General features: G+C 37.5%; 1 protein-coding gene across 20 annotated transcripts in view; it reads left to right on the top strand.

Annotated features, from left to right (window-relative positions):
* PDE4D (phosphodiesterase 4D) overlaps nucleotides 1–15,772 on the top strand; it is a 1,724,553-nt gene that overhangs the window by 1,265,911 nt on the left and 442,870 nt on the right. The gene's annotated exons all lie outside the window — the stretch shown is intronic.

Raw genomic sequence — 15,772 nt, 5'->3', positions numbered from 1 at the left:
AATCATGCCATCACAACATGAGCTATGGTGAGTCCTCAGGAACCATTAATTACATTTCCTTCCCCTTGGACTGGCTTTCAATACTCTGGATAACTCATAGTCTTATCTCCATGGGGGCATTTTCTTGCATACCGTGGTCACATAATGCTGCTCATGCAGTTTTACCTTTCTAGAATGTTCTTTCCTTTACCCTCTTCTCATACAAACTTCATTACTCTTTAAAGGTCAAACCAACTCATGAAGTCTTTTATGTAATTGACCCCCACATTGATTTCTTCCCTTCTTTATATATCTATATGTCTATACCTGTATGTCTCTATGAATCCTTTTTAATTTGAATATATTCTGAATTTTTGATATGAAAATCTTTTCTCCCCTGATAGGAATCATAACTTACCTTTTTTTTTCTTAACTTTTTTTTATTGTATAATATAGCTATATTCAAAGGAAAGAAAGAAAACAGCAATCATTTTCAAAGCACTTTTCAACAAGTAGTTACAGGACAGATCCCAGAGTTTGTCATGGGCTACTATACCATCCTCTCAGATTTTTCCTTCTAGCTGCTCCAGAACATTAGAGGCTAGAAGGAATAAATATTTATATATTTTTATTATCACAATCCACTTTTTAAAAATTTTTTTTAATTTTATTTTTTTAAATACCAAAAAGTACATACAAACGCAAACATTCCTCTTTTTGGTCATCCCGTTCTACATATAACCATTTTTTTTCTATTTTGTGAAAAATAACATATATACGAAAAAGCCATACATTTCAAAGCACAGAACAACAGTTTTCAGAGTTTGGTATGGGTTACAATTCCACAATTTTAGGTTTTTACTTCTAGCTGCTCTAAGATACTGGAGTCTAAAAGAAATAGCAGTATAATAATTCAGCAATCATACTCATTTGTTAAACCCAACCTTCTCTGTATAACTCCACCATCATCTTTGATCTTTCTCCCACTCTTTAGGGATATTTGAGCTATGTTCATTCTAACATTTTCATGTTGGTAGGAGCTGTCAGTAATATGGGGTAGGAAGATGGAACTAGCTGATGTTCTGGAGAGGCTGGACCCTCTAGGTTTCAGGACTTATCTGGTCCAGGGATCCATCTGGAGGTTGTAGGTTTCTGGAAAATTACCGTAGTGCATGGAACTTTCGTAGAATCTAATATAATGCCCTTGATGTCCTTTAGGATTGGCAGGAATGGTTTTGGTTGGGGCTTGGTTTCATTATGATAGGTAACAATGCCTAACTGAAGCTTGCATAAGAGGAACCTCCAGAGTAGCCTCTTGACTCTATTTGAACTCTCTCAGCCACTGACACCTCATTTATTACATTTCTTTTCCTGTGTTTGGTCAGGATGGCATTATTGATCTCACGGTGCCAGGGCCAGACTCATCCCTGGGAGTCATCTCCCATGTTGCCAAGGAGACTTTCACCCCTGGATACATGACTTGCTTTTTAAGTGTTAACTCTTTTTAGTTTATTTGTTTTTAAATGTTACTATAGCTGATAACAGGGCCATTTGTGTAGCAGAAATTTGAAAAATAATCTGTGAATGTTTGAAACATTCCATTAATCCATTTCACAAAAGATATTTTGTGAATTCTTAGCCATTGCTAGATGTTTAAGCATGGAAGTGAAAGTGTTAGAAAATGGTTTATTTTGAATATGACTTTTGTTTGTTTTTTCAGGGAAGAGAACAGGTTAGAGGTAGCTTTTTGAAAAACTGGTTTCAAAAACTTATTTATTCAAATTTATAGGGAGCCCCCTTGTGGAAAATTGAGTTTCTCACTCAGATCTTTGAAAAGCTGCTCTCTGCCTGTGAGTAGCATTGAAAAAGTACATTAAATCTGTATATACATAAAAACACTTTAACCAAGTCTCATAAACTAATTGCAGTATTTAAAATGTTTTTAGATTTCTTGAATATCTAAAAATGAAGATCCTAGCAAAGAAATTACTAAATACCATAAACAAAGCTTTTGACACTTCCTATAGGAAATCTTATAAAAATGTAATCATAAAGGAAAGAGAATCCTTAGAGACTCTATGAAATGATCTTTAACTTTTTGGGGTCTTTTCATGCTTTGATAAAAATGACTAAATCCATGATTCCTCTTCCTCAAAAACTGCAATTACACACATAATTTTCCGTGTAATTTCAGGATTATTTGCCATGGAACACCAGTTCCCCTGTGGTGCATTCATGAACTTGCTCATGAACTTCATTGTATAACCCCCTGGATTTATGTCTAGGCCAATCATTTCACATACTCCAAAATGGATGTTTAGAAGGTTTGGGGGTAAAAATTAGAATTTGATCCCATGATCTTTTCATCCCCAGACCTTGTACTCTCCCAATTTCATAAAATAAAGAAATAGATCAATAAAATTGTTAAAGCAAGAGGAAATGTTTTTGCTATGTTGTTTGAGTCCCTAAGCTAAATCTTTTTTGTTTTCTGTATGAAATGAAGACTCTTTATATCTATTTTTTGCCACACAGACACAAAATTGTACTAATATGCAGTCATTGGTGGATGTGTTATAAACCTTGGAGGAAAGACAAATTATGTTAGATAAAGAAAAATAGGAAGCAGAATGCTTATGAGATGAGAGATGTTTCTCTGGGGCTCTGTATATACTGTCCCTGAGGCAGCTCTCCCCTGGGATCTTTTTTTTTTTTTTAGAATTTTAACTTTTTTTATTGTATAGCATAACATATATACAACGCAAACAAATAAAAAAGCAGTAGTTTTCAAAGCACTCTTCAACAAGTGGTTACAGGACAGATCCCAGAGTGTGTCATGGGCTACCATATGATCCTCTCATATTTTTCCCTCTAACTGCTCCAGGATATAGGAGGCAAAAGGGCTTAAATATTTTTTTATCATTACAATTGACTTTTTTTCCTTCTTTGTGAAAAATAACATATATACAAAAAAGCTATAAATTTCAAAGCACAATGCCACAGTTAGTTGTAGAACATATTTCAGTCTCTGACATGGGTTACAATTCCACAATTTTAGGTTTTTACTTCTAGCTGTTCTAAAATACTAGAGACTAAAATAGATATCAATTTAATGATTCAGCATTCATATTCGTTTGTTAAATCCTTTCTTGACTGTATAACCACCATCACCTTTGATGTTTCCATACTTCTTTTTAGGGATGTTTGGGCTTCAGCAATTCTCAGTTTTTCATATTGGAAGGGTCTGTCACTAATATGGGGTGGGGAGATGAAACTATCTAATGTTCTGGAGAGGCTGGGCTAAGTTTCAGGACTTATCTGGACCAGGGACCCATCTGGAGGTTGTAGGTTTCTGGAAAGTTACTCTAGTGCATGGAACCCTTGTGGAATCTTATTTATTGCCCTAAGTGTTCTTTAGGATTGGCTGGAATGGTCCTGGTTGGGGGTTGGCAGGTTATGATAGGTGGCAAGGTCTAACTGAAGCTGTGTAAAAGCAACCCCGAGAGTAGCCTTTCGACTCTATTTGAACTCTCTCTGCCACTGATACTTTATTAATTACACTTCTTTGCCACCTTTTAGTCAGGATGGAATTGTTGATCCCACAGTGTCAGGTTTGAATTCATCCCTGGAAGTCTTCTCCCATATCTCCAGGAAGACTTTTAGACCTGGATGTCTTGTTCCTCATGGTGGGGAGGGCAGTGATTTCACTTGCAGAGTTGGGCTTAGAGGCCACATCTGAGCAACAAAAGAGGTCCTCTGGAAGTGACTCTTAGGCATACCCAAAAGTAGTCTAAGCCTCTCTGCTACCTATATAAGTTTCACAAGAGTAAGCCTCATGATCAAATGTATGGCCTATTGATTTGGGTGTCCCTAAAGTTTGACACAGTATCAGGGGATTCTCTGATGGTAAGATTTAATACCTAAACTATATCTTAATATTTATATATTTTTCAGTTTCTTAATATTCCTAACAACAAGATAAATTTTTTAATATTATGCTTGTGCCATGCCCATGTTTCATTCATGAAGAGTCAGTGTTCCTTCTATCTCCCCCAGAAAAAAAGATGCATTTTGGAGTTGCAGCTTTTACTTGAACCCTCATCATGTGGGTAAATGAAGCCATGAAAGTATGACGTTAGTCCTTTGGGGCACAGAGTTCTGACACCTACCTCACCCTAAGTTCACCAACCCAATTGTTATTTCTTTTTTTTCTTTCACTGGGAAATCAGATGGAGTCACAATAATCACCTCTCCTGGTCAGATTCATTACAGCTCTTTTCTTTTTTCCTTCAACATTTATGATAATTTATATGTTCTCTTCCTCTTGCTAGTAAAAACCCTGTATCAGTATTTCCCAAAGTGGAATCTGTGGAAAACTGGTTCCATATAATTTCAGTAGGTGCTATATGTAAAACCATTCTATGGTCAAATATGTTAAGCTTCACAAAATTCAACCTTACTGCAAGATTCCCAAAGTCTTTGACAAAATATTTTAAATCTTCAGGAGCTTATGCAGAATAACCCAATCATTATTACCCATGGAAATTTTTTGTTTGTTTTTAGAAAATCCAATGAGATTGTTATTACTAAGAGTACCATTTAGAACTTTTTGGCACATGCAGAGCAAGAAATACAAAGACAGACAGATGAAAAAATATATGCAAATAAAAAAGATGTATGAAAATTGCATAACCAAATTAAGGATGGTGAGAAATTGACTTCTAATGTACAATATTCTGGGAAATGATTTTTTACATTAAATGACCAAAATCCAAATATTGAAGTCAGTTTTAATTTAGCAGGCTATTTGCTAATGGATAAAGCACTCATCTGAAAGTAAGTTAGTATGTTTTATTCTTCAGTATAGTCATGCTGTTTTTACAGTGGCTAGCAATTCATTTTACTTCTCCGGTTAAGGTAAAGGAATTCTCATAGGAGTAATAGCAAGACTGTGATTAGTATAAAACTTAGTTTAAAACGCCTTGTGCACCAATTCCCAAATCATATTCTAAAAGGCACTTACTCTGATGTTAATTCATGTCTAGGGAGGAATGGTTCAGTTGTTTTGGAAATGTTCTCCATCTTTCAGAATAGTCACATTCAATTAGTATAGTCAAAGCTTGCTGAATTCCTACAATAATTTCTTTTAAATTAGGTCAATATTTTCCAAATTATTTGGCTCTCCCCTGTTTTCCTTTTTTTATTACTTAATGGAATTCTTAAATCAAAAGCTAATATCTCATATAACAATTTCGAAAGTACTCTTATGCTTTTTGCTTTTAACGTATAAAATTATTTTTAATTCATGTTCAAAAAAAGAGCAACTGCCAACCAAAAATCTAAAAAGTGTGGATTTCTGATCAATGGTGGTGAATTGGCCACATGTATTCTCTAGTAAAATAGACGAATTTTAAAAAGGGTTGGGGTGCAAAGCAATGGGTAGGAAGTCTTACTCCACCCCCCACCCCCCACCCGTTCCCAACCTCACTTCCTACCAAAGGACACCCAAGGCTTATTTCCTGAAAAAACTTTATAGGAGCAGCTTGGGATTCGGAGATAACAGATTCAGCACCGTATGGGCTTGAGATGTGGGGTTGAAACCAGGGATGAAGAAATGCCCTCTGGGTTGGGTTCCTGGAACAGGTGCTGGGATAGAGATGGATGTGCTGGTCTTTTGCACATCCTCAAGGAGGTTCAATCAGCATGCCTGGAGGAGGACAGGAAGAGGACTGAAGTCTCAGAGGAGGCCTCAGGGGACCCTATAGGGCTTTTTAAACCTGAGATGGCCTTGTGTTGAGAGTAATGCCTAGACCTTTTACCACCTCTCTTCTTGCCGTCAGCTGGTCATCGCCTGCAGGCTGCTTTGTGTCAGAGCCCTCGTGATGTTGAGCAGGCAGCTCTTTTCAGCCAAGAGTGTCCCGCAGAGAAAGCCAGCATCTGAAGGCACCAGTCAGCAATACTCCCTCTGCTGGAGAAATATGTCCTGAAAGGGGGTCTGGTCAGTGCATTTCATCCTCCAGTACAGTGTGAGCGCTGAAACCTCAGCCTCTTTCCCTACCCTCTGCCTAAAGCAAACGTACTCAGTTATGTTTTACCCCAGGATGATAATTTCAAGGTTCTTCTCTGGAACACTACACCTCCCCCACTCAAAAGACCTCTGCATTCTGCCATTTTGGGGTTTCCGGTGAAATGCTGGCCCTCATCTAATGACCCCATATGGAGGTCCACCAGGCCATTAGCCCAGCCATGCTGTTCTCATTTGACCTTTTAATGTATGTTTTATGCTTCCCTTACACAAATATTGTTCTACATCCCAAGTATTCAATAGTAAGCAAAAAGATAAAAATCCCTCTTTTTTGTGTCACTTCTTTGGGAGTGGTAGGGGCAAGGAGACTCAATACACCTAATAAATAAATAAATGAGGTAATGTGTTAGAAGGTGATAAGTGCAGGAAGCAATAGTGCAAAGGAAGGAGAGTTAAAAGTGTGGGCTGAGAGAGTAGCTGGAACTGTCAGTAGTCATGTAGTCAGTCACATTAGCCCTTTCCGAGGACCAGCCATGTAAGAGAAGCCCTGAAGAGAGTGAGAGACAAGCAATGTGGATTCCTTAGCACAGAGAACCGCGAATGCAAAAGCCTGAGGCTGGACCTTGCTGTTTTCCAGGAACGAGAAGACAATGGGACAGAGTAAAGAGGATAGTAATAGGGGACAACATGTATATTGTTGGACCTAGAGGCCATGCTGAGGACTTTATTTTCAGTTGAGAGCTTAAGCTCTGAGTGAAATGCTTGAACCTACACTGAAAAGCAAATAGCCTAGTTTTAGAAGATGACGTATTCCATTTTAAGCAACTTGGTCACACTGTGAAGAAGAGAGAGAAATGTATGATTTATCGTTTCATTCCATTTTAAATTGCTTAAAGCTCTTCTATGCTTTGTATGCTGCACTGAACACTCATCTTTCAACAAACCATTGGCATAAAATGAGGCTTAGCAGGAAGGCAAAACAGGAGTTAATGTTTTTTGAGCCCCTGCGACATGCCACATAATTACCTCATTTAAGACGCACAATAATCCAATTAGATAAAAGTAGGGTCCTTATTTTTCAGAAAAGAATACTGAGGCTCAAGAGATATAAAATGAATTGAGTTAGCACTTAGGCAGTGATGGAGCTGGGGTTTACTCCCAGGTATATCTGACTCTAAAGCCTTTGCTTCTGCCAGTGTCTATTTTTGAGTCCCAAAAATATATCTTGAAATTCACTGATTTCCTGAGTCCAGGGAATTATTTTAAGTTTTTGGTTTAAAATCTCTCCTATTGGGTTCAGACTGCATATGGAACAGGACTCTATGCATAACAAAAATTGGCCTTTAGAATTTGCCCTGTTTACATCTCCAAGAATTAAAAAGTATAACTAGTGATCCACGTGGTAATAATTCAGAATTAGTGATGTTTGTTATGACAAGTTTGCCCGTTTTACTAGAGGAAAAATATTTGAATTCCTTATTACTTGAGGTTGATTACTCTTGTATTTTTTTTCTTTTGTAGGTAAGTTTGTGAATATTTTATTTGCCTATGGAATAGAGGTATGGTGTCACATTTTTCTGTTTAATTTTAATTACATTAACATCGAGCATGAAAGATGATGTGTTTTATCATGGATGTTTTTGTTGTTGTTTTTGATGTTGTTATAAAGCTTTGAAAAGTAACACTGGATTTAAGTTATTTGATTCAGAAGTTTTACTTATGTGATTCCAGAAAACAAGTTTATGTAGTGTTTGTATTTCCTATGTCAGTTAGAAGGAAAAGAATTATATTGAAATTTTGGGGAAAAATATAAGGAGAAGAGTGAAGAAATCTCAGAAGGGTAGAAACATTCAGTCCTGTGCATATAATCTTGCCATACCCATGAGTGCATGTCACAAAAAGAAGCCTTTTCTTCAGCAAAAGCTATAAAGCAAAGATGATATGCAAACCACTTTTCTAAGCCTTCGGTTTTGTTTTTTCCTCCTATTATTGTGCAGAATTTCTGACCAGGCTAGTGCTGATGAGTATCTCTGAAAAAATAATGGCTGTAACTATTTTGGATGACAGGTCAGAATTTATATTAGAAAGTAATAAAACACATCCACTTCCTGGAAAGCACAGCACAAAAAGCTCTGATGAACTGTATATATCAACTATTTCAGATAAGAATAGGGAAAGTAATTTAAATAAAGCTTCTAGATACAAGAAAGATAAAATATCAGAAAAATTTAAAGAGATGTGAGATTGGTACTGGCGTGGGAAAGCAGCATGTTGACCTCATAGGGCCTTATTGCTGAGCACTCTTTTCATCTGTTTGTAAAAGAAGAGACTGTGAGATTTGAGGCAAGCATTACATTGAAGTAAATTCCATGCTAATTATAAATGCTATGTTTACTCGGTTGTGGAAAGACTGCATGTGTCTCTAAAAGCAATTGTAAGCTTTATTGTTAAATGTTTAAACATAAAGAGGGATGAGATACTAAATCTGCTCCTAGTTACCTTCTAGCTAGAAGAAATGAGGTAGCACAAGAAGCAAAAAAGTATTGTCCCTTTGCTCCTGGTCTTGGAAGGTAAAGAATTTCTATCGCATTTTGTTCTCTCTGATATGATGATATCAATGTTAAAGTCATCAGAATGGATTCAGTAGCATCACCCAGGGTATAAATCATAAAAATCAGGGCCAGAAAATGATTTTCCTGAGATTTCCTTGAACCACAAAGCTTATAGGCTGTCCCACCAAGCTCTTTATTTTAATTACTACTCAAGAGTAAATTAAAGAAAATTGTAATATGTCATTATGTCTTTAGGAAAATACACGTATTTTTGTTCTCTCTCTTCTGATCTTAATGATGCCGGAAAGCCCCTGTAGTTCTTCGAGAAATGGAGACCGCAATCCACAGCTGGAGCAGTGAGGGTTCTTAACTGAGGTGCAGGGAAGAATTCAAGGATCAGTCAGTGTGGACAGCCAGATAGTTTAATAAGCTCAACGCCAGAGAGCCCCAGGAATTCTTTGCTGGATGCCGGAGAGCCTGGGAATTCTTGGAGAAGTTGAGACCTCAGTCAGGGGCTGACTGTTCTTGACTCAGCCACAGGAAAGAAGTTGAGGACTAATCAGTGGGTGCATCCCCAAACTTTAATGCACGGCAAAAGTCGGTGCTGAGAGCGAGTGAGTACAGGCCTTCTCCAAAGGAGGAGAAGCCCTCTGAGGACAGGACTCTTGCATTATAAGGACTTGGAGGGGCCCTTCCCCCTTGGGTCATTCTGATAAGGGATTTATGGGCTGCACTTCTTATTGGTTCTCTTTGGGTGCAGACCTGAGTGAGAGTTAGGTGTGTGCATGCCAAAAAGAACTTCTGATTATGGATCTTAGAGTCACTTCTCCCTCACTCCTTCCCTATCTAACCTGCCTCATAAGTATCAGAGAGATTCTGTGGCTGAGGCATTGGCAAACATTTCTTGTAAAGGGTCATAGTTAATATTTTAGTCTTTGTGAGCCATAAAGTCTCTGTAGTGATAATTTAACTGGGTCCTTACAACACAATAGCAGCCATCCATAGACAATGCACACTGAATGAGCATGACTGGGTTCCCATAAAACTGTTCAACCTGTGGGAGTTTTTGAGCCCCTGCTCTAACCTTTTGACATGAAAAATGTTAAGTAGCTTATAAACTATTTGAATATTATTCATGCTGGCCACTTGTGACACTGATGAACTCTTGGTCTAAATAATAATGAAATGGTGTTTAACTGTAGTTTTAGAGAGGAACATCTCAAAAGTTTTGATAAATGTAAACACTAGAGGGCACAAAAGGATATGTTTAAGTCAAGAACCTTTTGTAAAGAAAACACTACAATTATGAAAATTGCGTCAGGTTGAGCCCTGTGACCTCAGTTTGTATGGTTTGTCTGAAATATTTCCCAGCAGTCCAATGACCTCATTAGCCACCAGAATTTGAAGTGATTCATCAACTTTGCATTGTTACAATAGTAGCTATATGTCATTTTCTCTCTTTATATATTTTTTCTTTATTATTATTTTTTCCTAATATTTGCTTTTGGCCAACGTTCAAGATTTATATGGTAGAATTTTTTTCTCCATCCTATAAGAGAAGAATCCTTTTTCTTGCTCTAAATTCTAACTTTCGTGTGGCAAAAGCCCTCTTTAAGGTAATTAAAAGTTAAATAGAGTAATTTAGAGTAATTTTTTTGTGCTGAACTTTGAACAAAATCATAATGTTTCCTGATCCAAGCACCACCACCCCCCTGAAAAAAAAATCATAATAAAAGAATGGATGCCAATGTAGTTTGTTATGTTGGTTGAGTTTTAGTACAGAAAAGTGATTTAAAAATTTTTCAGGAGACTCAAACCTTAAGTATATTCAGACCCTTTAATAATTCTGCCTAAATTTATTTGGATTAGGAAAGTAGTTTGAGATATTAAAAAGATTTATGTTCTAGGATAGTCCCCACAGCACTATATATAATAGTGAAAACCTATATGTATCCTAAATCTTCCACAATAAAGCTAATGTTTAAATAAATTAGTAGATGCAGCCAATAGAATCTTAAAAATATTTTCAAATACTAGGACATGGGAAATTTGCTGCTTATTTTAAAATGTGAAATACAAAGCAAAATCCAAAATCCTATACACTAAAGTCTCAATTGAATATCAAAATATGATGTGTAAATATACATATATATGTGTAAAAAGAATGAAAAGGGCCAGAAGATTATCTTGGTTACCTCTGAGTGAAGGTGACTTTCTTCCTGCCTATTTACTTTTCTGCATTTTCTAAATTTTCTGTAATGGATTTTCTTCCTTTTTATGGTCATTAAAAAAATAAATGTTATTCACACAGAAAACCACTTTAGCATTTTGATAGTACTTCTTTTGTATGATTCTTACATCAGTGAGACTTTCATCTGCTGGTAAAAGTCAGCAGGTTATAAGAAAATCAAATTGTTTAATGTGTTAGGGAATCCATTTAAAGGAATTGTTGACTGTCAGAGAAATGCATCATTAGCATCACTTCCTTAGGCATGTGGAAGAAGCTGAATTTTCCCAGTTCTGTGAGGTGGCTGGCTTGCAGTGGACTGGGTGATCGGAGGGCCATGGAGGCTAGGGGGAAGAGGGCCAGGGAAGCAAGGGCTCAAAGCACAGACATTTAACATATAACCTCCCTGTGCCTGGACTGTGGCAAAGCTCCCTGGAATGAGGCAAAGCAGGACAGGCACACACATATACATATACACACTCATTCCTCTCAGGATGCCCTCTCATCCTTTCTTTCTCACTTCATTTCGAGTTTTTACCTTTGCCTTGTTGGTGAATTGATGTCAAGGTAGTATGTGTGGACAGGAGCTCAGGAGATTGAAAGATGCTAAACTGGACTTTCTCCTGAGAAGAGTTTCTTAGAAATGGGCTCATGTAAAATATTGGAAAACATCCCATAAATACTATTATGCCATGATACTAAAATGCTAAATATACTAAATACTAAAATACTAAAATGCCATGATAGTGTGGTGCAAAATAGAAAACTTGCTTCAAAAGTTTCCTCTTGATTTTTTTAATAGCACAAATTCTCTTCTACGAATGTAAAACCCTTCCTTTTTTAAATTTTGTAAGAACATATGTGAAACGGTGACTATATTATTTGGCTAAAGCTACTGGAATGCAGTATACCAGAAATGGAATGGCTTTTAAAAAGGGAATTTATTAAGTTGCAAGTGTATAGTCCTAAGGCCATAAAAATGTCCAAACTAAGCCATCCAGGGAAAGATACCTTGATTCAAGAAAGGCCTATGGTTCTGAAACACCTTTGTCAACTGGGAAAGCATGTGGTTGGCATCTGCTGGGGTCTTTGGCTTCTCTTTTCAAATATCTTTCCTGGGGGCATTTTCTTTCTTCAACTCCAGAGGTCTCTGGCTGTGTGGGCTCTGAAGCTTTTTCCAAAATGGTTCCCTTTTAAAGGACTCCAGTAAGCAGCCTCACCTTGAATGGGTGGAGACATATCTCCATGGAAAGAATTTAATCAAAATGCTCCCACCCAGCAGTATTGAATCAGGATTAAAGAACATGGCTTTTCTGGGGTACCCAATAGTTTCAAACTAGCACAGTGATTATGTAATTTATATTTATATATGATTAAATGTACAAAGTTGGAGATGTACAGAATAATTTTTTTCTGAAATCACTGTGTATTTTTATCGGTTTTCTTAGTGCTTTTAATTTCCAGTGTCTAGAAGGTTGAGAATTGCGTCCACATGTTTACCCGAGAAATAATTTGATGAACTGACTGAAAAGATAGAATGATGCCTAGCTAACAGTCCATCCAACAACTTAAACCAAACCTTCTCTAAAAAAATGTTTTGTCATTTTAAAATTTTGAACCAAATTGGCTTATAACATCAACTAACAGAATCAGTCAGTTATTTGCAATTATTTCCAAAGACATCTCTAAAGCTAAGTAGTTTATATCCTCTGATAATAATTACTACTTTAGATATATGAAATATTTTCAAACATATGAATGTTCCAACACATTTATGAGATATAGGTATGAGCAGTAGGTATTGTCCACTGAATAGGTAGGGAAATGGGTACTTTGGCTCACCTCTACTAATTACCAAAGGAAATAAAGAAGCCTTAAATCCTTTCTGGAACAAAACAAGGTTAAATATTCATTTTATGAAGGAAGAACAGAATTTTGAGCACAACAATGACGTTTCCCTGCAGTCTCTCTTCTCAGAAGTTTGAGGCATTCATTTATCTTACCCTTAGTGAACTGCCACTACTCTGAGCAGGCCCAAGGAAACATGGCCCCAGGAAGGTCACGACCCATGGAAGATCGAGCTGATAGCAGTCCCTTTTGCTTCCCAACACTCCTTCAGAGAAGAGACTGCAATGTCTATTATGCCCTGTAAGAAACGAACGACAGCAGTAAAGAATCCTTGCTAATCACTGCAGAAGCCTTTGACAGTCCCATTTACTCTTACATACATGTCACCAGATAGCCTATAGCATATTCATGTGCACCTTATCATTTTTCAATGCCTCATTTATTAGTTCTGACATAACCTTGAGTAAAACATAACTGTGAGTGTGATAACAGGAGAATGAATCTGAGGTTTTCGCACCTGTATTGGGATCACTTTCCCAGAAACTTCCACTTTCCCAGAGGAAGTATGGACAGCCCTTTTCTGCTAAACCAGGTATACTTGCCCACATAAAGGACATAAACCTTCTTAGCTGAGGATGAAAATTAGGGACTAATATAGCAGCCTAAAAACTATATTGAAAGCATGCAAGTATTATTACATATATCGATGGACTATTTTGGATATTGAGAGAAAAGAAGATTTGAGGGGAAAGAATTGTGATGCTTCCTGCCTGGCTCCCCCAGTCTTTCTCTGCTCTAATGCTGGTGGCCCAAAATCAATTGTTCTGAAATTCTGCTTTTATTATTTCTTTCCCTTACTCAGAAACCTCCAATGGCTTTTTACCTCTAAGTAGAACAAAGGTCTTACTCAAAGCACAGCATTTGAGGTTCTCTATGATCCAATCCCAACCTTTCTTTCCTATCATTTCATATCCTTGTTTATAAAACACCCTCTCTGGATCCCCTCTGAACTCTGAGCCCTCTGAAATGTATAGCAGACACTATGCATTTGATTGATCATGCTCTGAAGGGCAGCCGTTACTTCTACTTGTTATAGGAAAATACCAGTCATGATGTTTAGTAAATATTTTAATGATAAGTATTCAAATTTATCTCATATGGCTGTCAGGCCAGTGAATTCATTCCCTTGGCAAATATGTACTGAAAGCCCTAGTGGAAAGTTTTGACCAGAAAATGTTGTGGTGCATTTGAGTGCTCTGTGGAGAATAAGCATGGATCCTGGATGAAAGCAAGAAAAATGGTTAAGTGTTTGCAACAGTCCAGGCAGGAGAGAATGGTGACCTCACCAGGGAATTGGCAGTTGAAGGAGGTAAGAAGTGGCTGTGCTCTTGAAACCAGAGCCTTCAGAATTTGATGATGGATTGAGCTTGGGGTGAGAGAAAAAGAGATATTTCAAGGATGATTCAATGTTTTGGGCCTGAGCAGACTGAAAAATTTTATTTTTGTTTACTTAGATAGGGAAATGTGAGAGAGGAGTAGGTTTAGTGGAGGGATGTCAGGGGCATGGGTGAAAAGTTGGGGTGTCTTTGAGAAGCTTGTCTGGGATAAAAGCCTCTGTGCCCTGACCCATTTCCCCGGGCCCACCTCAGAGTTCATCTGCTGTTGTGGTAAGCAATATCAATGTCAATGTCACCTTCCCATTTCAGGACCCTGCAGCCTTTCTTTAGCCAAGGGAGCTTGCTTAGACTGGGTGAGCCCCAGAAAGGTCTTACAATTTAATGCTCCCAGAGGCAATCCTTAAATATCGAGGGACTGGAGGCAGTGCTCACTTATCCCCCATCCCATGTTCTTCAGTTGAGCAGTTCCCAGGTATGTGTATATAGCTTGACCCTCAGCAGCTCTCTACAAAGGTTAAACTCCATTCGCCTACAGCGGTCACCTGCTTATTAATGCAGTCTTTATTGACCTTTATCACTCCCCTGTCCTTCCCCACCCCTACTGGGTGCTTCCTGAATCACCTCTCTGACTTCTCCCCAGATAAACTACCCACATCAAGCCTTTGCAGGGTCTGAGATCATTAGATATCCCAAGTCAGTGTCCAAGAAGGAGCTAGATATGCTACAATGGAAATCTGGGAAAATGTCAGGGATTCAGGCATAATTGGGTAGGATCGGTCATTTACAAGCCCAATATACATAAGCCCATACACATTCTTGTTTCCTTCCTTCTCGTTTTGTGTTATTTTCTCCATGTAAAAACGATGATGCTCATTAATGATTAGCTCGGGCTTCCAGTGGAGGCCACAGCCAAATTTCTAGATAGAAATAGCTTGAAGGGTGCCAACAATTTGGTTGGAAGGAAGGGAATCTTGGTACTTGTTCCAAACCTACATTTGCATAGGGCACACATTATTTATACTTTGTTTTTTTTGGAGTGGCTTTGGGAAAACGTGGAGATTATAGATGGGTGTGCTGAGTCATTCTTTGATGCTGCCATTGCTTTGTAGTCATGGCTTTTGCTAAAATATAACTTTACACTATAATGTTTTCACTCACCTGGCATATTTTGCGTTGATGGTTGAGTAGGAACGTGGGTAAAGATGAATGGAACCCTCGTCAACAAAGTAGTTCCATCAGCAACAGACATGACCAAGCCCAGACTCACTTCAAACACTTGCTCAGCTCAGCATATTAGCAAATCATTCTCTCTGATGTTTTGAGTCAGAATATCTGATTAAGCGAAACTCTTTTTTGCATACATTGTTATCACATTCCAAAGTAAATTTTCCTTTGCTGGAGACATCCAGAATTTGTTTTGTTTTGTTTTTTAACTCCCGAGTAGTTATCCAGTGGAATTGTTTACATGAATGAGATATTTATTCGAATCAAAGAGCTAATTCTAGCACATAAAAGTGTCCCTAAAGTATTATTAAAATATTAATTTTTTTTTTATCAGTGGACATCATGTGGAAGTTTCAAGTGACAAATACATTGCCAGTTGGCATACATAAGCACACCATTTGGTAAATAAATGGCTCTGTATTTTTAATATGCTTGGGCAATATTTGAATTTTACCATATTCTCCTATTTTCAAAATTTAATTTTTTCTTTGTCAGATGGAAAATAGTGTTCATCGGAGAAAAA

The sequence above is a fragment of the Tamandua tetradactyla genome, chromosome 9 (assembly GCF_023851605.1).
Source record: "Tamandua tetradactyla isolate mTamTet1 chromosome 9, mTamTet1.pri, whole genome shotgun sequence".
Lineage (NCBI taxonomy): Eukaryota > Metazoa > Chordata > Mammalia > Pilosa > Myrmecophagidae > Tamandua > Tamandua tetradactyla.
This window is presented reverse-complemented; position numbering and strand designations above follow the sequence as displayed.